Raw genomic sequence first — 23,548 nt, 5'->3', positions numbered from 1 at the left:
TGTACTTATACTATTAACAAGTGTTGTTGAAAACAATCTCCTAAAATGAAGAGTCTTTGTAATATATTATTACTCTGGCTTTTTAAACTAGAAAAGGAGAGTAACATTTCTCCCTAGGATTCAAGGAAAAAGCTCCAGCTCCCCAAACTGAAATTCTATTTAAACTATTTCTTGAAAACTTGTATACAAACAATGAAGTATTATTGTCATGTACTATGTCAGTGTTAAAAATTATCATGAATTGTTCTAACACTATGTACCTCGTGCATCCTGTGACCTACCACATATATTAGTATGGTTTATCATACATAATACATAATATGTCTAATCATACTTTAATTATCTACCACATGCATATAAGTATGCCACTAAACTACTGATATTACATAATATGTAAGATTTATCCACATAAGATCCTAGACCCCACGAATATTCATGAAGTAACTTGAATGGTTAAATAGGACATATTATTATTGATCATGCACATGCCATTAAGTCAAATCATTTCCAGTCAACATCCTCATAACAACTTATCACAGCTGCTTAATCACTAAGCCTTGAGAAACCAGCAACCCACCCACAAACGTGTTTTTCTTCTGATCCAGGTCAATAACACACAGATGTTTATAGAAATAAACTGTATCTTATCATTTGGTTCTTCAGGATCATCTCACCTAAAATCTCCCACTCTTTCATCTTAAATAAGATATCAGGATGGACTAATGACTAATCAGCCCACCATTGTCTGCCATGACCAAAACCACCCCACAAGGGTGATTGGCAAGGCCATATATGCTGAACATGTCATGACATGTAATGAATGTAGGCTGACAGCTTGAATTGAGAGCCAGGTTGAAGTGTGTTCCCTGTCCCAGCGACTTCTTCCTCAGGCTGTATTTGGACCTGTGGCTTTTATTCTGAGTTAAGCCCCTGTTTGAGAGTCAGACAAAACATTTCCATTTCTCAAGCTTGTGTTTTCCCTTCAGAACATAAGGTAACTCACTGTGAAGCGGTACTGTCATTTACCACAAATTTGTTGATCATGGTGCAGCTGATTTCTGACTTGGATGGAATTGCATCTCAATCCAAAGCTATTGTCCCCCATAAGCTCCAATTGAAATTGCACCTGTGCACTTTTCATGAGTGTGTCTCGAGGATGACAGACTTCAAAGCTTGTGGGTGAGAGCACTATTTCGGGCCTGATGTCTGTAGGCTTGGAGGCATTCACAACCAATTCACACAGCAATTCTATGTGTGAAAGGAAGGTGCTGCTCACAAAACTGCTCCTTGATGATATCCAGGGCACCATTCTTGAGGAGGTTGTAGGAAGCAAGGTGGTTTCAGAGAGTCAGATGGCAGGGTAAGAAAGAAAAAGGAAGAAAAGTTCATTCAGTTCAAATGGGACTACAGTAATGCAGAACTTGGTTGTGCCCATTGGGAAAGCACCTCAGGTCCTCTGCTTCTTTTTTTTTTTAATTTCATTGTAGTTGATTTACAATGTTGTGTTTAATTTCTACTGTACAGCAAAGAGACTCAGTTATACATATATTCAAGTCCTCTACTTCTAATGGCTAAATATGAAGTGACTTTAACCTGGTCAATGTCAGGGTCAATGAGACTGGACCCTGCATCTCTTGGGCTCTTCCCCACAGATTTCTTTGGGCTGAAAGCACACATGACACAATTTGATTTCATTGCTCAAGTTCTGGTACTTGGAACAATATTGAGATAAATGAGAAGCAAATGGCTGAGTAGTAAGAAAGGATTTGGTCAGTGGTTCTCAGACTTGGGTACACATGAGAATAAGTAAGTGAGTATATTACAAAGTTACTCTTCCACCCCACCCTAAAACTGCTGAATCAAAATTGTTTGGGTAAGGGGATGGAGCCTGAAAATTTGAATTTTAAATGTAAACGTAATACTGGGGATAATATGAGCAGTCAACACAGTACTGCAAGCATTGTCCAAAATGTTCTTACTCACTAACTCATCTTTTTATCCATATGTGTAAATAAAAGTATGCTATATTTAAAAGGCAGTAACACTCTTCCTATTCTTATTTCTTCTTTCTCTCATAATGTGCAGTAGCAGGTAGAAAGATTTCTCAAAGGTTGCTCCAAAGCCCATGTGAGTGAATGTTCTGGTAAACCTAGGGCTCTGCTGATGGGGACCAGGCCATGTGGGGGCAGTGCTGGCACCAGGCTTGGTGACCTCTGTACCACTTGTTAGTGGTCTGGTTGGTGGTAGCCACGTAGAGACAAAAGCACGGGGAGCTCCAAAGGAGTAAGCTCAGCGCCACAACAAAGCCCAACAGGAAGACAATCCTCATGAAGCTCAGGAACACGTACTGAATAAGAAAGACAATGTCAACAACCTGCAAGTGTCCAAGATCATTGATGTAAGCCTTCAGGTACAAGTCCAACACCACTGTACCAGAAACGGTACCAGAAACACAGAAAACACACCTCTTGATGAAGCCGTCAATGTCAAGAGGTAGAAGAGGAAGTACCTGGTGTTCCAGGCCCTATGCAGTTGTTCACCCACACACAGTGATGGTCAAACAAGTGCATACAACAATTACACACATTGCAGTGCTTGGGTCATACTGGTTTCCTTAAATCGCAAGTAGAGCACCTCACATTCTTTGGGAACATCACCTCATCAAGTTCATAAACTTGAAGAAACAGTAACATGTTTGCTTTTGCTTTTGTTATGGTACCAGTGTTGGTTACACAACTTAGGGTGAAAAAAACCAGGTTTATAATCAGCAGCAGATAAGGCAGAAAAAGGTAATACAAGAACTCCAGCTCTTGACAGAAGACAAATATTTCCCAGGTGTATTCAGGATAAACCATTCCTTGAAAGATGAAATGCAGGATACTGAAGGTGTGGTTTCATGTATGGAAGAGGTAATGAAGCAATCTTAGCATGGCTCTATGAAGGCACTCTGGAACTATATACAAAACTATCTGTGTTCCTCTTCTGACCAGGCCTTTCAAGCAATGCGTTTTCTAGCAGATGCAGATTGTAACAATACCAATCAGCACCAAACCAGGTAGAACAAGAAGAGAACCAGAAAATCCATCCTGGGGATATTTCTTTTATTTGGATAGATTTTAGCCAGTAGCTCTGGCATTCCTCCTCTGAACATTCACAGAGAATTCACACGGCATCTCCTCTTGTGCAGCGGTGTGCGCCTGGCACAACAGGTGACACCCAAAGCTGCAGGAGCATGGTTCCTCTAGGAGGCCGGATCTGGCGCTGGAATTGGCCAACTGCCAGCTGTGCTCATTAACTCATTTAATATTCATGACAGTCCTGTGAGCAGAATTATTCTCAGGATGAGGAAACAGAAAGTCAGAAACTGGTTTAAGGTCACATAGCTACTAAATTATCTCCTGGGCAAGGCTTGGAGTAGGGTGAGGTCCCAGGGCGCAATGTTTAAGGAAGCACTCATTCTCAGGAATAAGGCCCTCCTTGAACTTTTCGCCTTATAGTGGCCTGGCTTGTCTCACTTGAGTCTTAGCCTTGGAGTTGGGATTTGAACCCAAGGAGTCTCTCTTCAGAACACAGACTCCTATATGTAATACATATAAGTGTCACAGAATGGATCTAACATATGGAGGAGATATTTGACCTCCACATGAGAGCTAAGGATCTCCCTTCAGGAGAGCCTGCTGCAAGAAGCATAGCTGGTGGAGAGCTTTGAAAGCTGAATTTCAGAATCTAGGCATTGCTTTTATGTCAAGGTTATGTTCAACAAGTGTGCAGGGATAATTTTTGCTGGACAAATCTTGCCCAACACAGGAGTGCTCTAAACTACAAAATTTTATCTGGCATCCCCATAAGCCTAGGCAAGACTACCTCGAAGTTACACTATAATCTGAAGCTCTTTCTATTCAATCCACCTTCCTGCTCTCTCTCTTTCTGGGGTGTCAGATCACAGTCTGAATTCTCTTTCTGCATTCTGCTCCCTCCTTCTTGCTCCTTGACATTGTTTTCACCAGTAAATCTCCTACAAGTCTAATTCTATCTTGATGTCTCCTTCTTGGAGAGCCTGGACTTACAATGCATTTGTAATATATGACTTATAATGCATCTTTTCTACATTTGTTGCTTTGAAACATTAAGGGAAAAATGTTTTATCTTGTCATTCTATATGTGTGTGTGTTTTGGTGTGTATGTGTATTCACATAATGTGAATATACATCATATATATGGGAAAAAGTTTCAAAAACAACTACCTTTCTTATATGTAATGCATAATTCTATCTCACTTTTAAATGAGTAATTCTGCTTATAACTTACAAAATTGCATTCGAGACCAAATACATACTAGAAATGCCATTTACTTGCACTCACTTGCAGCATTTGCTGCTGATCACATGATGGTAACATTGACATTTGATTGCCCCATTATCAGCCAGTGCAGTAAGCTCTTTACCTTGTGTCGATCTTCCCAATGGTCTGTTTATTGTGTTGGCTTCTTTCTGGTGAGTAGCCCTGCATGGATGTGTGTACCATGAACTCATGGAAATGGATGCCACATCAGAAGATTTATATGTGTAATTTCCAATTTGTTCCAAAGTCAGGATCACCTGGAAGTCATGATGCTCTTTTTAGAATACCTTAGACTTAATAAATTTCAGGTTATGAGCCAAAAATGTGTGTGTTTATGTGTGTATATTTACTTATTTAATGGAAACACATTTCTTATCTCTACCATGAATTCCAGTTTCTTAATTAATTTGATACTTACTAGGACTGGTTATTAACAAGCAGAGGTGGGTTCCTAAGATGAAGAAATATTTATGGATACAAAAATTAAAACTCAGAAATTTTATCCATTTAATTTTTGGTTGAGTAACAGCTGATTTTTAAAAATTTTTGCTCAAGGAACGTCATTTTTCTTCAAAGGCATGCTTAGAGAAGAAAGTGTGCTTTGAGTGATTCATATACTGGACACTGTGTGCCTAAACTGTGTGGTCCACTTGCACATTCTGCTTATGAGTTTTAAAGACATCTCTGTACTGTTTGGTTTGTTAATTCTATATTGAGATATGTACCCTAGAGAAATATTAGAGTTATAGAAAATGGTTTATGCACAAGGATGGTCATCATGGCATTATTTATAATGGTGTAGAATTTGGAACAACCTTAATTTCCACAGGGATGTTTCAATAAACCATGATATATTCATAAGGATATGTGATAGGGCAACACTGGCATGCATTTATTTTTGTGACACTCAGAGCTGAGTATCCTGTATTCTCTTTAGAAAGAAGTCTTCAATTTGCCACTTTCTCCACTCTCCCTTATTGACTAATACACAGACTGCTTCACTTATCTACTTTCCCTGGCTGACATGATACAGACCACATTCCTTTGCATGGTAGTGTATTACTAACTAGTAAAAGAATTTCTCCCATCTATAGTATAGACAACCGAGGTTAATGAAAGATGTCAAGGATCCTTCCTTCAATTTCTTACTTAAGAAATTAAAGCAGATTATCAGAGGCCCATTAATTTGGAAAGATTAAAGCTAGAGGTGAAAGCATATTGTAGAATACAAAGGGAGTTCTTCGTTATGAGTCCTTTTAGCACCATAGAGGAACAATCCTGGGAAGTAAATATGATAGGAGGTGTAAAGGCAAGCATTGGTGTGACAAATAGAAAGATGGGTGCGGCTTCCCAGAGACACAACCTCTTTGTGTCTCTGTGCTTACTAAGTTTCAGTATTTAGCATACCACACATTTGTAGTTAAAATATAATCTTTTGTTTTGTTTTGTTTTTACATCTTTATTGGAGTATAATTGCCTTACAATGGTGTGTTAGTTTCTGCTTTATAACAAAGTGAATCAGTTATACATATACATATGTTCCCATATCTCTTCCCTCTTGTGTCTCTCTCCCTCCCACCCTCCCTATCCCACCCCTCCAGGAGGTCACAAAGCACTGAGCTGATCTCCCTGTGCTATGCGGCTGCTTCCCACTAGCTATCTACCTTACGTTTGGTAGTGTATATATGTCCATGGCTTTGTCACAGCTTACCCTTCCCCTCCCCATATCCTCAAGTCCATTCTCTAGTAGGTCTATGTCTTTATTCCTGTCTTACCCATAGGTTCTTCATGACATTTTTTTCTTAAATTCCATATATATGTGTTAGCATACGGTATTTGTCTTTCTCTTTCTGACTTACTTCACTCTGTATGATAGACTCTAGGTCTATCCACGTCATTACAAATAGCTCAATTTCGTTTCTTTTTATGGCTGAGTAATATTCCATTGTATATATGTGCCACATCTTCTTTATCCATTCATCTGATGATGGACACTTAGGTTGTTTCCATCTCTGGGCTATTGTAAATAGAGCTGCAATGAACATTTTGGTACATGACTCTTTTTGAATTATGGTTTTCTCAGGGTAAAATATAGTCTTAAGTAAAAAAAGAGCTAGGGCTGCAATCATCCTGTTTCATTTGTACCTATGATACAAATGGCTGACTAGGAAGTTGCTATCTGCAGTGGAAGAGACAGATGGCTTCACCTGGCAGCATTCACACCTACAGTGACTCAAGGAAGACAGGGAGCACCTCTCTCCACCTGCTTGCATGAGTGGGCTGCTCCTGAGCCGGTGGACACAACTCGGTCATAGTCTTGACTGGACTCACTGCCAAGTCTGCTAAGCTGCTTTGTTTTCCAAGATAAATAATATCATCAGTATATCCTATTAATATTACTGAGACCTCTACAACAATTTGCCAAGGTCTCTAGATATGGTAGGGATCGCACATACCAACTGAGGACACAAATTAAGTCTTATGCATACATTTTCAATTTCAGATCTGGAGTTTTCCATTCAAGGTTCCCATCAACTTTACCCCAGACAGCTTCTTGCACAGGCAGAAGTACCATCTTAAGGTCTCTGTTCAACCTTCCCTTACAATTCCTCTTTATGCAACCCTTGTTGTGCTGTGCATATCACAGCACAAGGCTTTCTTTGTATGCTTCAGGTCTTCCAAGGCACTTCTTCCTATAGCACTGTATAACGAAGCAAGGAGATTTCAGAATCCTGGCATTCTGATGTAGCTGTCCCTCATCTCAGTTTGCATGTTAGAAACAACCCCTTTTAACAGCTCCAGCTGGAGAGCATTTTAAGCTCCTTGCATTAATTCACCTAGTGTGTCTCTGTGGGATTACGGTATAGTCTTGTAACTCTATACTGTTTGGTGTTTCAATAACATATCAGTTGGCTTTTACGTACCTATCTTTCAGGATTTCTGCACCATAATTAGCCCTTGTCATACGTTTAGCCTGTTGTTTTTCAGGGAATTATGGACTCTAAATGGAAAGATACTGTTTAAGTATAGGTGGAGTTGTAATTGTGGAGGAGAACACAACATTACAGGTGACTCAAAAATCATCCCCAGCAGCTTGGATTTTTTTTTTGATACTCACCTGGACCATTGCAATCAAGGTACAGTGGGAGAGAGAGGCCACATTCCCTCCCTCCCACACCCCACCTTTTTTATGTTGTCAGCAGCTTTATTCTATTTCTGGTAACAAAGCTTGCGTACGTAGGTTGCCTCGTCAGATTCTACTTCTCTATGATCTTTGCAATATATTGATTCTCAATCCTAGTTGATAAAATTTTCTCTTTTCCCCCTGTGTCCTTATGGACTTTTAAGTGCTAAGTTGAAACAGGCCAGTAGCCATATGCTTTGCTAAATTGAGACATCTAGATGTAACTTTCAAAAGCCTGTTTTATTTTCTTTGAATTTCCCCGCCACCATTGTTTGTTTATTCAGTCAAGCTCATTTTACGATTTTTATAACAGAGCTAAATGGAAGTGGTAATTATGAGTACTCTTTTTCTTAGGAAAAAATATTAATTTGCATTGAAATCTCAGAAACAGCTTTTACATTTTTGTACTTCCTGGTGTTTTGATGTCAATTTTTCTTTCCTTTGGATAAGGTAGGTAATTTGTAGTTCATTGTGTATTTACAATGTAGAGACTGATGTCACCTTAATAAACAAGACAACAAACTGCTTCAAGTCATCTAATGACAATAGCTATGGTGATTCTTGGATACTGTAAAATTGTTTTAAAATTGAAGGATTTTCTTTCTAAATGTAGCTGCCAATCTATTTCTCTATTCCTTTTGTCTTGATCTTTGAAAGAAAAATCTGTCCTTGATTCCACATTCTTCACTCAGTGAATTTTGGGTCACCATCACGCTACGGCAGTTCATCTCTAAGGTCACCATTGAATTCCTAGTGGCCAAATTCAACCTCTAAACTCTTCAGCTCCTTATTTGATCTCTTTAACATCTGATTTCATATCCTATGTCAATAGGGAAAATATATGTGAACAATCTTGAACTTCTCTATTTACTATTCTGAAATCATTCATTCTTAATTTCTTCTTACGATGTGAACTCATCTCTTCTTTTTGGCTCCATTCTTGATACTATTCCCTTCCATTTCTTTAGAATCTTACTTCTTCAATAGCTCCTCTTCTCTCTTGTATATTTAACCTTTGTCTATCTACTGGCTCCTTCCAAAAAACCTATGAACGTGTTCAGGGCATCCCATCATTCAGAAATATCACACACACACACACACACACACACACACACACACACAGAGTTTTATCCTTGATCCTGTATCATCTTTCAACTATTAGACCATCTGTTTTTCCTTGAACAACCTGTTTGACAACAGTTTCCACTTGCTGTCTCCAAATTCTTGCCTATCATTTTCTCTTGAATATTTCAAATGATTTTTTTTAACATCTAGTGAGATGATTTTATGTTTTTTTCCTCATTTGACCCTTGGAGTTTTAAAAAATTTAATTTGCTGTTTTATTTGATGTTTTGCATGCCACAACAATTTACCCCTATGTTTTCTTCTGAATTTTATAGTTTTAGTTCTTACATTTATGTTTTTGGTTTTCTTAAGTCAAATTTGGGAATTTACATTTTCCTAGACAATTGTTCTGAAAGTAATAAGCAAAACAAACAACAAAAAACCCCAAGAAACAGGCAATTTATAAGAAAGATCTGTTTCTGGATAAATAATATTCAATACTATAAAGGTCATCTTCAAGTAAATTCATACATTTAGTGAAATTAGTAATATGGGGTGGGGATGGTACATGGCACTGAGACTCTACAGTTCATGTGGATAAATAAATAATCATAGCTTATAAAATTTTAAAACTAGTCCTGAGGTAGAGAACCTATAATACTAGTTATTGAACAACATAAATTTCCAATAACTAATAGTAAAGGCTTTGGCTTATAAGCTGTGATGCTTCTGCCAAGAAAACAAGAAGCACCAGATAAAATAAAAAAAAACAATCCATTTGAATGCATTGCCCAGCTTCTGAGGCAGATAAAATAATATCTGATGAAATAAAATTTATATTTTAAGGCAAGACAAGAAAAAATTAAACATAAAATTCTCTCTCCGTATTGTTTGGGTCTTCTCCCTCCCTAACCAGAACTCCTTAAAGATGGGAGTGCCTGCTCAATATTTTTCTTTCTTCTGATGCTACAAATGTAACTCCTTAAAAGAACAGTGTTCTTTCCCAGCTCCGTAGTGGGTCATGGTGACTTGCTGTTTGCTTTGTACCTGTTTACCTGGACTATGTATCCTTGGTGAACTTTATGTAAAATGTCAGTATGCCATTTTGATGTATGATCTTTTGTCTCATACAAAGGGGTCTATTCTTTCTCTACTTAACCCCAAATACTTTACAGGGAATACTATTGTTCCCAAGTTTGTAGCTATACCCCTGTGTTTTGACATCAATAGAGAATCAGGGAAATCCTGCTGGCTTGTGTGGCTGCTTCCTTATTCTTTTCTCTGCTTCTTCATATCCTCCTGGGATGAATAACATGAGCACTTCAGTAGCTCAAAGTCTTTGGGATCACTGTCTACATTAAAAAAAGAATGGGTCAATAGAAGGTGTGATTTACGTTCACCCAATGTCTGGCATTTGGTAAGAATTCACTCAATATTTTTCTATCTCAAATGAGGGTCAGTGACATTAACCAGCTAAGGTTACAGACCAGGTAATGTGACAAAGACCCTCATTACACAGTGCCAAAACTATGAAATGCCCCACATAGGCTCCTTCTCTCAAAAAATTTCCTATTGATATTTCCCCACTCCTCTCTTCACTTCCCCTACTAAGGGTTATTCAAGAAAATGGCTATTCCCTCCTTTCACTCAACCCCCATGGGGAACATCCATTTCTGGACAGTGGGGTTTGAAAGCATTTGACTAGGCCAGGGGATAGCACTTCCAAGGCATTAACATCATTACTGTAGGAATAACTCTCTTTTTCCTTTTCACTGCATGCAATCAAAATGGCCAGCTATTTGCCTCTCCTATGTGGTAATAGCAACAGAGCTGCTGCCCTGGTCTGGGCAGATCATGAGACAACCATGCCCTCTTTTGCCATCTAAGTTTCATTCTCACTTTGCCTAATGGAAGGAAATTGAGTGCAGGTGATAAAATGATATTTTTGCACACGTGTGCTCAGATCTAAGACATCATTTGGGGGGAAAATTATTGGGAAATAAGCTTTCTTGGAGGATCCACTGGGACTTTAAAGGTGCTTTGTATATATGCAATATATGCACAAATATATGACTTTTTTCCCTCAAAGAGAATCAGTTGAAAAGTCCTTTATATTTTGCAACTCTTTTAATTATTTTTTAAAGAAAAATTAATTTTTAGAGAAGATACTCTAGCTTGAAACAATAATGCTTCTTCTGTCTGCTTAGACATATGCATTTGGGATGGTAGGGAAACCCAGAGATAAGCAACAGCAGCAGCTACTATCATGTGCATGGCTAAACAGACAAAGAGAAAGATGACTGTATCAGTTAGGACTTCCCACAGAGACTAGAGCCTAGTAGGAGAGGTAGACAGAGACACAGCCTAAAGCAGAGAAGAATGGAAGCATCTCCTCTTCTTCTGTCCCACTACCTCCTACAGGTGCGTTCTCCTAGTGGAACCTGACTGAAGCCAGTTATCAAGAAAACCTGAGTTTGCAGGGGGCAACTGGAAAAAGAAGAGGAGGGCTAAGAATGCATCTCAGATATTCAGAGACAGTTTCTACTAATTGCTTTTTGTCCCCTCAAACATGGATTATACTTTCCTATTTCCTTGTATATCTCATATTTTGTTTTATTGGAAACTAGACATTTTATAACATTGTAACAAGTCGGAGTCATGATTTTTTTCCCCTGACATTTGTTTTTGTTGCTTTGTTCAGTAACTTGCCTTTGTTAAATTTATTAAATTAGTCTCCCTGATGGCTGCTTATATCTCTGCTCCTTTTTTTATACTATTACTGCTGATTTTATTTTTAAAGCCTCACTTGCTAAAGCTCACCCTTCTTTCTGTACAGCTTGTTGGTCCACTAGTGACGGCATAGAGGCTGCACTCCAACAACTTAAACCACGAACGTTTCTGTTCTCTGTTGATGGATCTTTGTGTGGGAGGGAACCACATTCAAAGTTCAAGCTGTTTTCTATTCTTTTCCAGAGTTTTCTTTTCCCTAGGCTCTTTTTGCATCTCTTCTGTGGTATACTCAGTCTCAGTGTTGGCCAGGACTATATGGAGGGACGGCTTGGGATCTCTCTGGTCTTGATATGGATGTATGCAGTCTCAGCCAATATTATATTTATCTCAACTACAACCTCAAGCTACTAGAGTCATTGCCTTCTTCCCTGGTCCACTGCTGAGGTTGTCAGTTCCACTGACAATACTGCATGGGCAAGGCCTACTTCTCCAAATCAATTGTGCCCATGTATCCAAGGAAGCTGAACCACTAGTTGTCACATTCTGTGTGTCACCTGACATAATGTCCATATCAGCCAAGCTGGAGGAAAATGAGAGACCACCTGAGGCCAGATTAAAGGAGTGAAGGCGCTGCACACACCCTGATCCTTATCAGCAACTCTGCCGTTGAACCATTGTGATAAAAGTTCTCACCAAATTCCCCCAGGTCAGGACACACAGTGATGAGGTCATGAGCCCACTGTGGCCCCCTTTGCTTAGCAAAGCAATAAAGTAATACTTTTTACTTCACCCAAAACTCTGTCTCTGAGATTTGATTTGGCACCAGTGCACAGAGGCCGAGTTTTGGGCACCAAAGTGAGATGGGATTATTATTTTGCTTCTACCACTTTTCAGTTTTTAAACATTTAAAAATATTTTTAATGTTCTGCAGTTGTTAATGTAAGACATTTTAGAGTATGGGACAATTTAAACCAAAGAAAGGGGGTAAAAACTAAGCAGTTTTCACATACTGTATTAGTTACAGAACAGAAATAGGGTCTAGACCCTGTCTCACAAAACCAAAGCATTTTATTATATCTTTAAAGGACTCTTATTTTTTAAAAAAATAAGTAAGTAAAGAACTTCCTTGGTGGTACAGTGGTTAAGAATCCACCTGCCAATGCAGGGGACACGGGTTTGGTCCCTGGTCTGGGATGATCCTGCATGTGGTACAGCAACTAAGTCTGTGCACCACAACTACTGAACCTGTGTGCCACAATGACTGAAGCCCGTGTGCTCTAGGGCACAAGTGCCACAACTACTGAGTCCACATGCTGCAACAACTGAAGCCTGTGTGCTTACAGCCCGAGCTCTGCAACAAGAGAAGCCAACACAATGAGAAGCCCACGCACCACAATGAAGAGTAGTTCCCGCTTGCCACAACGAGATAAAGCACACGCACAGCAATGATGACCAAACAGCCAAAAAAAAAAAAAAATTAAGTTAATGAGTATTTATTTACTTATAAATAGTCTCTAACCACCCCTAACCCACAAAAGAAGTTAAAGATTATTTAGCTGAAAACATAGTCCTCTAGCTCTGAAAAATCCCTACATCCTTAGAAGTAATTCTGGCTAGTTTTATTGAGAAACTTTAAATACAGTTCTAACGCATAATAATGACAAGTTCTTGGGATGGGAAAGGTAGAGAAGTCCCACCAGGGAGAAAGATATGATTCTTATGGCATCAGTAAACATCTATATTACAGCACATACCCATTTAATTAAATTTATTTATTTACACATAGATAATCTCAGATATCTTGAAGCACCCTAAAAGAAATGATGATTTTTTAAAAACAGGATTCTGTCCCTATAAAGTAGGGCAGTGCCCAGCACATATGGTCCTCTATAAAATATCATTACGTGAAGAAACAAAAGGGGCCATAGCACCTGATAATCCAAAAGCCAATTGTTACTGTCCAAAGGTGCCATTAAAAAAACTAAACAAGAGATTTTATACTGGCAAAGATATGGTTCAAAGATATGGACAAAGGTGAAAGACATGAAATTGTCAAGGACATTCAAGGATGGATGTATAGCTATTGAAATGTACTCAATGATTCTGTAAGATTTCTTACAAAAAAGAAAATATGCTTTTTTTTCATGGTGATGGCATTAAACTCAGACCGTTGCAGTGTTGTGAGAATACGTATCTACCTATGTGAAATTAAGGGACCTGGATTACTGCGTTTTTTAATCAGTCTTCCTAGTGATAACAAAGGGTGATTACGTCCCTTTATTTATTTTTTATTTTTTTGCTATTTTTTTTTTCTTTGTGGTAACTGGGCCTCTCACTGTTGTGGCCTCTCCCGTTGCGGAGCACAGGCTCCGGGCGCACAGGCTCAGCGGCCATGGCTCACGGGCCCAGCCTCTCCACGGCATGTGGGATCTTCCCGGACCGGGGCACGAACCCGTGTCCCCTGCATCGGCAGGCAGACTCTTAACCACTGCGCCACCAGGGAAGCCCAAATTTTTTGCTATTTTTTTAACATCATTATTGGAGTATAATTGTTTTTAAATGGTGTGTTAGTTTCTGCTGTATAACAAAGTGAATCAGCTATAAACATACATATATCCCCATATCTCCTCCCTCTTGCATCTACCTCCCACCATCCCTATCGCACCACTCTAGTTGGTCACAAAGCACCGAGCTGATCTCCCTGTGCTATGTGGCTGCTTCCCAATAGCTATCTATTTTACATTTGGTAGTGTATATATGTCCATGCCATGCTTTCACTTCATCCCAGCTTACCCTTCCTCTTCCCCGTGTACTCAAGTCTATTCTCTACATCTGCGTCTTTATTCCTGTCCTGCCCTTAGGTTCTTCAGAACGTTTATTTATTTATTTAGATTCCACATATATGTGTTAGAATACAGTATTTGTTTTTCTCTTTCTGACTTACTTCACTCTGTATGACAGACTCTAGGTCCATCCACCTCACTACAAATAGCTCAATTTCATTTCTTTTTATGGCTGTGTAATATTCCATTATATATATGTACCACATCTTTATCCATTCATCTGTCGTTGGACACTTAGGTTGCATTCACCTCCTGGTTATTGTAAATAGTGCTGCAGTGAACATTGTGGTGCATGACTGTTTCTGAATTATGGTTTTCTCAGGGTATATGCCCAGTAGTGGGATTGCTGGGTCATATGGTACTTCTATTTTTAGTTTTTTGAGGAACCTCCATACTTTTCTCCATAATAGCTGTATCAATTTACATTCCCACTAGCAGTGGAAGAGGGTACCCTTTTCTCAACACCCTCTCCAGCATTTATTGTTTGTAGATTTTTTGATGATGGCCATTCTGACTAGGGTGAGGTGATACCTCAGTGTAGTTTTGATTTTCATTTCTCTAATGATTAGTGATGTTGAGCATCTTTTCATGTGTTTGTTGGCAATCTGTATATCTTCTTTGGAGAACTGTCTATTTAGGTCTTCTGCCATTTTTGGATTGGGTTGTATGTTTTTTTGAAATTGAGCTGCATGAACGGCCTGTATGTTTTAGAAATTAATCCTTTATCAGTTGCTTCTTTCGCAAATATTTTCTCCCTTTCTGAGGGTTGTCTTTTCACCTTGTTTATGGTTTCCTTTGCTGTGCAAAAGCTTTTAAGTTTCATTTGGACCCATTTGTTTATTCTTGTTTATATTTCCATTTTTCTAGGATGTGGGTCAAAAAGGATCTAGCTGTGGTGTATGTCATAGAGTGTTCTGCCTGTTTTCTTCAAACTGTTTTATATTGTCTGGCCTTAAATTTAGGTCTTTAATCCATCTTGAGTTTATTTTCGTGTATGGTGTTAGGGAGTGCTCTATTTTCATTCTTTTACATGTAGCTGTCCAGTTTCCCCAGCATCACTTATTGAGAGGGTTGTTTTTTCTTCCTTGTATATTCTTGCCTCCTTTATCAAAGATAAGGTGACCATATGTATGTGGGTTTATCTCTGGGCTTTCTATCCTGTTCCATTGATCTATATTTACGTTTTTGTGCCAGTACAATATGTCTTGATTACTGTAGCTTTGTGTTATATTCTGAAGGCAGAGAGTCTGATTCCACCAGCTCCATTTTTCTATCTCAGGATTGCTTTTGCTATTCGGGGTCTTTTGGGTTTCTATACAAACTGTGAAATGTTTTGTTCTACTTCTGTGAAAAATGCCATTGGTAGTTTGATAGGGATTGAATTGAACCTGTAGGTTGCTTTGGGTAGTATAGTCATTTTCACAATGTTGATTTTTCCTATCCAAGAACATTGTATATCTCTCCATCTGCTTGTATCATCTTTAATTTCGTTCATCAGTTTCTTATAGTTTTCTACATACAGGTCTTTTGTCTACTTAGGTAGGTTTATTCCTAGGTATTTTATTCTTTTTGTTGCAATGGTAAATGGGAGTGTTTCCTTAATTTCTCCTTCAGATTTTTCATCATTTGTGTATAGGAATGCAAGAGATTTCTGTGCATTACTTTTGTATCCTGCTACTTTACCAAATTCATTGATTAGCTCTAGTAGTTTTCTGGTAGCATCTTTAGGCTTCCCTACGTATAATATCATGTCATCTGCAAAAAGTGACAATTTTACTTCTTTTCTGATTTGAATTCCTTTTATTTCTTTTTCTTGTCTGATTGCTGTGGCTAAAACTTCCAAAACTTTGTTAAATAATAGTGGTGAGTGTGAGCAACCTTGTCTTGTTCCTGATCTTAGTGGAAATGTTTTCATTTTTTCACCATAGAGAATGATGTTGGCTGTGGGTTTGTCATATATGGCCTTTATTATGTTGAGGTAAGTTCCCTCTAGGCCTACTTTCTGTAGAGTTTTTATCATAAATGGCTGTTGAAATTTGTCAAAAGCTTTTTCTGCATCTGTGGAGATGATCATATGGTTTTTCTACTTCAATTTGTTAATATGGTTTGTCACAATGATTGATTTGTATATACTGAAGAATTCTTGCATTCCTGGGATAAAGCCCACTTGATCATGGTGTATGATCATTTTAATGTGCTGTTGAATTCTGTTTGCTAGTATTTTGTTGAGGATTTTTGCATATATGTTCATCAGTGATATTGGTCTGCAGTTTTCTTTTTTTGTGACACCTACGTGTCATTTTAGTATCAAGGTGATAGTGGCCTCATAGAATGAGTTTGGGAGTGTTCCTCCCTCTCCTATATTTTGGAAGAGTTTGAGAAAGATAGGTTTTAGCTGTTCTCTAAATGTTTGATAGAATTCACCTGTGAAGCCATGTGGTCCTGGGCTTTTGTTTATTGGAAGATTTTTAATCACAGTCTCAATTTCAGTGCTTGTGATTGGTCTGTTTGTATTTTCTATTTCTTCCTGGTTATGCCTCGGAAGGTTTTGCTTTTCTAAGAATATGTCCATTTCTTCCAGGTTGTCCATTTATTTTGCACATAGTTGCTTGTAGTAATCTCTCATTACCCTTTGTATTTCGGCAGTGTCAGTTGTTACTTCTTTTTCATTTCTAATTCTATTGACTTGAGTCTTCTCCCTTTTATTCTGGCTGAGTCTTGCTAGTGGTTTCTCAATTTTTTATATCTTCTCTAAGAACCAGCTTTTAGTTTTATTGATCTGAGCTATTCTTTCCTTCATTTTTTTCATTATTTCTGATCGGATATTTATGATTTCTTTCCTTCTGCTAACTTTGGGGGGTTTTGTTCTTCTTTCTCTTATTGCTTTAGGTGTACGTTTAGGTTGTTTATTTGAGATGATTGTTGTTTCTTGAGGTAGGATTTTATTGCTATAAATTTCCCTCTTAAAACTGCTTTTGCTGCATCTGATAAGTTTTGGGACACTGTGTTTTCATTGTCATTTGTTTCTCTATATTTTTTGATTTCCTCTTTGACTTCTTCAGTGATCTCTTGGCTATTTAGTAGTGTATTGTTTAGCCTCCATGTGTTTGTATTTTTTACAGATTTTTTCCTCTAATTGATATCAAGTCTCATAGTGCTGTGGTCAGAAAAGATACGTGATATGATTTCAATTTTCTTTAATTTACCGAGGCTTGATTTATGACCCAAGATATGATCTATCCTGGAGAATGTTCCATGAACACTTGAGAAGAAAGTGTATTCTGCTGTTTTTGGATGGAATGTGTTATAAATATCAATTAAATACATCTTTTTTAATGTATCATTTAAAGTTTGTTTCCTTATTTATTTTTATTTTGGATGATCTGTCCATTGGTGATAGTGGGGTATTAAAGTCCCCTACTATGATTGTGTTACTGTCAATTTCCCCTTTTATGGCTGTTAGCATTTGCATTATGTATAGAGGTGCTCCTATGTTGGGTGCATAAATATTAACAATTGTTATATCTTCTTCTTGGATCGATCCCTTGATCATTATGTAGTGTCCTTCTTTGTCTCTTGTAATAGTCTTTGTTTTAAAGTCTATTTTGTCTGATATAAGAATTGCTACTCTAGCTTTCTTTTGATTTCCATTTGTTTGGAATATCTTTTTCCATCCCTTCACTTTCAGTCTGTATGTGTCCCTAGGTCTGAAATGGATCTCTTGTAGACAGCATATATATGGGTCTTGTTTTTGTATCCATACAGCCAGTCTATGTCTTTGGTGGGAGCATTTAATTCATTTACATTTAAGGTAGTTATCAATATGTGTGTTCCTATTACCATTTTCTTAATTGTTTTTGGTTTGTTACTGTAAGTGCTTTCCTTCTGTTGTGTTTCCTGCCTAGAGAATTTCCTTTAGCATTTGTTGTAAAGCTGGTTTTGTGGGGCTGAATTCTCTTAGCTTTTGCTTGTCTGTAAATGATCTAATTTCTCCATTGAATCTGAATGAATCATTGTTGAGTAATCTTGGTTGTAGGTTTTTCTCTTTCATCACTTGAAATATGTCCTTCCACTCCCTTCCAGCGTGCCGAGTTTCTGCTGAAAGGTCAGCTGTTAACCTTATGGGGATTCCCTTGTATGTTATTTGTTGCTTTTCCCTTGCTGCTTTTAATATTTTTTCTTTGTATTTAATTTTTGTAATTTGATTAATATGTGTCTTGGTGTATTTCTCCTTTGATTTATCCTCTTTGGGACTCTGTGCTTCCTGGACTTGATTGACTATTTCCTTTCCCATATTAGGGAAGTTTTCAATTATAATCTCTTCAAATATTTTCTCAGTCCCTTTTTTTTTCTCTTCTTCTGCAACCCTTATAATTTGAATGCTGGTGTATTTAATGTTGTCTCAGAGGTCTCTGGGCCTGTCCTCAAGTCTTTTCATTCTTTTTTCTTTATTCTGCTCTGCAGTAGTTATTTCCACTATTTTATCTTCCAGGTCTCTTATGTGTTCTTCTGCCACAGTTATTCTGGTATTGATTCCTTCTAGAGAATTTTTAATTTCATTTATTGTGTTGTTCTTCATTGTTTGTTTGCTCTTTAGTTCTTCTAGAGCCTTGTTAAACGTTTCTTGTACTTCTCCATTTTATTTCCAAGATTTTGGATCATGTTTACTAACATTACTCTGAATTATTTTTCAGGTAGACTGCCTATTTACTCTTCATATATTTGTTCTGGTCGGTTTTTACCTTGTTCCTTCATCTGCTGTGTATTTCTCTGTCTTCTCGTTTTACTTAACTTACTGTGTTTGGGGTCTCCTTTTCACAGGCTGCAGGTTTGTAGTTCCCATTGTTTTTGGTGTCTGGCCCCAGTGGATAAGGTTGGTTCAGTGGGTTGTTTAGGCTTCTTGGTGCTGGGGACTAGTCCCTGTGATCTGGTGGATGAGGCTGGATCTTGTCTTTTGGTGGGCAAGACCACGTGTGGTGGCGTGTTTTGGGGTGTCTGTGACCTTATTATTTATTTCGGTAGCCTGTCTGCTAATGGGTGGGGTTTTTTTCCTGTCTTGTTAGGTGTTTGGCATAGGGTGTTCAGCACTGTAGCTTGCTTGTCGTTGAATGGAGCTGGGTCTTTGTGTTGAGATGGAGATCTCTGAGACAACTTTTGCCACTTGATATTATGTGGGGCCAGGGGGTGTCTGGTGTCCCAATGTCCTCAACTTGGCTCTCCAACCTCTGAGGCTCAGGCCTGACACCTGCCTGGAGCACCAAGACACTGTCAGTCACATGGCTCAGAAGAAAAGGGAGAAGGAAGGAAGAAGGAAGGAAGAAAGAAAGGAGGAAAGAAAGAAAGAAAGAAAGAAAGAAAAAATAAAATAAATTTATTAAAATAAAAAATGTTATTAAAAGGGAATAAAGAAAGAAGAGAGAAATCAAATGAAAACATAAATCCCCCAATGATAATAAGTGCTAAAAACTATACAAAAAAAACCCCAAAACAACAAAAAAACCCTGACAGAAAAATGGTTAAATAATACCGATACAGACAACATCACACAAAGAAGCACACATATACACATTCACAAAAGGAGAAAATGGAAATATATATATATATTAAAAAGGAAGAGAACAACCAAATCAATAAACAAATCTACCAGTGATAATAAGCTCTAAATACTAAACTAAGATAAACATAAAAGTAGAAATAAATTTGATGCAGGAAGCAAACCTCACATCTACAGTTGCTGCCAAAGTCCACCGCCTCATTTTTCGGATGAGTCCTTGTCTATTCAGGTATTCCACAGATGCAGGGTACATCAATTTGATTGTGGAGATTTAATCCGCTGCTCCTGAGGCTGCATGGAGAGATTTCCCTTTCTCTTCTTTATTCTCATGGCTCCTGGGGTTCAGTTACGATTTGGCCTGCTTCTGCGTGTAGGTCTCCTGAGGGCGTCTATTCCCTGCCCAGACAGGAGGGGGTTAAAGTAGCAGCTGATTAGTGGCTCTGGCTAACTCAGGCCAGGGGGAGGGAGGGAAATGTAATGTGGGGTGAGCCTGTGGCGGCAGACGTCAGTGTGACATTGCAACAGTCTGAGGCATGACATGAGCTGTCCTGGGGAAGTTGTCCCTGGAATCTGGAACCATGTCAGTGGTGAGCAGCACAGGCTCCCAGGAGAGGAGGTGTGGATAGTGACCTGTGCTTGCACACAGGCTTCTTGGTGGCTGCAGCAGCAGCCTTAGAGTTTCATGCCCATCTCTGGGGTCCATGATGATTGCTGCGGCTCATGCCCATCTCTGGAGATCATTTAGGGTATGCTCTGAATCCCCTCTCCTTGTGCACCCCAAAACAATAGTCTCTTGGCTCCTAGCCAGTTCCAGATTTTTTCCTGGACTCACTCTCATCTGGCTGTGGCGCACTAGCCCCCTTCAGGCTATGTTCACACAGCTAACCCCAGTCCTTTCTCTGGGATCTGACCTCCAAATCCCGAGGCTCAGCTCCTAGCCCACTTGTGACCTGGAGAGTGAGCAGACAATCCTCTCAGGCTGGTGAATGCTGGTCGGCAGTGATCCTCTGTGGGGGAATCTCTCCACTTTGCCCTCTGCACCCTTGCTGCTGGGCTCTCCTCCATGGCTCTGAAGTCTCCCACCCGCCCAGCCGCCATCTCTGCCAGTGAAGGGGCTTCCTAATGTGTGGAAACTTTTCTTCCTTCACAAGTCCCTCCCAGAGATGCAGTTTCCATCCCTATTCTCTTGTATCTTTTTCTTTTTTCTTTTGTCCTACCCAGGTATGTGGGGATTTTGTTGCCTTTGGGAAGTCTGAGGTCTTCTGCCAGCGTTCAGTAGGTGTTCTGTAGGAGCTGTTCCTCATGTAGATGTATTTTTGATGTATTTATGGGGAAGAAGGTGACTTCCATGTCTTACTCCTCTGCCATCTTGAAGCTATCTCTGATTAAAACTTTTTAAAATAGAAGTATAGTGGGTTTACAATGTTATATTAGTTTCAGGTAAGCAACAAAGTGACTCAGTAAAATATATAAAATATTTAATATATATTAATACATTATAATTATATAATATTAATAATATATGTAATAAAAATTAAAATATAATCAATTATATTATATATTTTATTATATTTTATATAATATTATATATTCTGTATTATATAGTATTGTAAATATATTATATATTATGTTATAATATAGAAATGTAATATAACATTATGTTATTATAGTATATTTTATTATAATAGTAATATTACGATATAATTATTAAGATAATTATATAATTATAATGTATTATATTACTATAATATATTGAATTATATTATTTATAATATTATATAGTATATAATTATTATATTACATTTTTACATTATAATATAATATATATATAAATTGTATTAAATATCATATATTTTATGTTACATAGTATATATTATCATATAAGTTTAATATATATAATGTATAATAAAATGAAAAAATATATAGATACTTCTATATTATATATTATCATCATATAATAGTATAATAATATATAATGTATATAATAAACATTACAGTAAAATGTTATGTCTATATATTTTATAATAAATATATTATATATAACATACATAATATATGTAACATACATATAGAATATAAATATATTATACATAATATATATATTATATATAATCATGTATATATAATACATTATATATACATGATTATATATAATATAATATATAAAATTAATATTTTATTATATAGAATAGAGTATAACTTATTATGTTTATTATATTATTATATATAAAATATATCTAATAGCTAAATATATTAATATATAAATATATAACATATGTTATATAATAATGTATAATGTATATGTTATATTATATATATTATATAATCAATATATTAATTATATAACATATAATACATAACATATACTAAGTAGTATATACATTATATCATACATTATATATTTACAGTAATATTATTATATATAATATATACTTATATTATATTATTAATAAATTATTATATTTTTATATTACACTATGATTACTTTATGTATTATATATTTAACAAAATATATTATGTATGTTTATAAAAATATAATTATATATTTTTTATATATGCTCAACAATATATTATGTACGTACTATATATTATATCATGAATTATGTTATAGTATACATGTAATAAATATATTTAAATATATAAAACATACATAATTTACTATTCTAAAAAAGATTATTAATAAAGGTATATGATATATAATATAATAAATAATATAAATTTATAATATATCATATTGTATTATATATCTTAAAATAATTTAAAATGTATAGTCATATAATATATAAAGTATAATATATAATAATGTCATAGTTATTATATATTATATATACTATATTGTATATTATATAATTATATATTTATATATATCAAAATATTCATAATATAACATGTAACATATATAAAATATATATGTGTGTCATATTTTATATGTAAGACATAATTTATCTTTCAAATGTCATTCATCTGCCTTATGAGAAACATGGACTTTTCCTCTACAGAGTACATACTGGCCATTATTTTTTAGGTAAATATGGTAGATAAGGTTACATGCTTCCAGAAATGGTGAATACATGTCTCAAAAGTCAGGTATATCTTTCCCCCTTGAAAAGCACACTTTGCTTAACATTTCCCCAGCCTAGAGAACCAACAATATGTCCTTCCCATATAGGCCTCCCAGGCTGAAAAATACCATCTTAGAGGCTTTGATTCCCCCTAGCTTTAGCAAGTGGAGATGGGATCATGTTCACAGGAGAAATTACCAACAACTCATCAATAGTAGTTTAGGACAACAGTTGCTACACTCCCTGTAGTATGTGTAGTCCTCCTTCTGGAGAGGCCCGGAATGCCACTGTGTGTGTTAATTCATGCAGGCGGTTTCAGAGGACTCCTGGATCTTCCTATAATCTCTTCACTCGGCAGCATGTAACAAGCCTTGGGTGACATTCTCTCTTCGAAGCTTGAGTGGAGCAGGACTACGAGGTCACCCCGGGGGACCCTCGGAAGACAGGAACTTTCCTTAAGATGTTAAGTACTAGAACAAAGAGGATTGAACATTTTTTGGTTTGACCTCCTGCAGGGAACCCCTACTTTAGGGTGTTTTCTAGGAATTCCTGATGACAATTAAAAAAAAAACCAAAAAACAGCACAAATGTCTACTTAGGGTGAAACAGCCTATCCTGACACTCTGAAAGTCTTTGAGACCACCTTTCCATTTGAACACAGAGGTGAGCACAGTTGTACATTACTGCATGGAAACAGAAATCTTGTAGTTGTCTCCAGTCATTCACACATGCTACGTATTCCTCCATGAGTTCTCCAGAGAGAAAAATC

The 23,548-nt window shown here is 37.0% G+C and overlaps 1 pseudogene; it reads right to left on the bottom strand.

Annotated features, from left to right (window-relative positions):
* Window positions 1-2,056: 2,056 nt before the first annotated feature.
* LOC116764774 lies at window positions 2,057-3,151 on the bottom strand (annotated as a pseudogene).
* Window positions 3,152-23,548: the final 20,397 nt, after the last annotated feature.

Source organism: Phocoena sinus, chromosome 13, assembly GCF_008692025.1.
Source record: "Phocoena sinus isolate mPhoSin1 chromosome 13, mPhoSin1.pri, whole genome shotgun sequence".
Lineage (NCBI taxonomy): Eukaryota > Metazoa > Chordata > Mammalia > Artiodactyla > Phocoenidae > Phocoena > Phocoena sinus.
The sequence above is the reverse complement of the archived record's forward strand: the minus strand, read 5'-3'. Positions and strand labels throughout refer to the sequence as shown.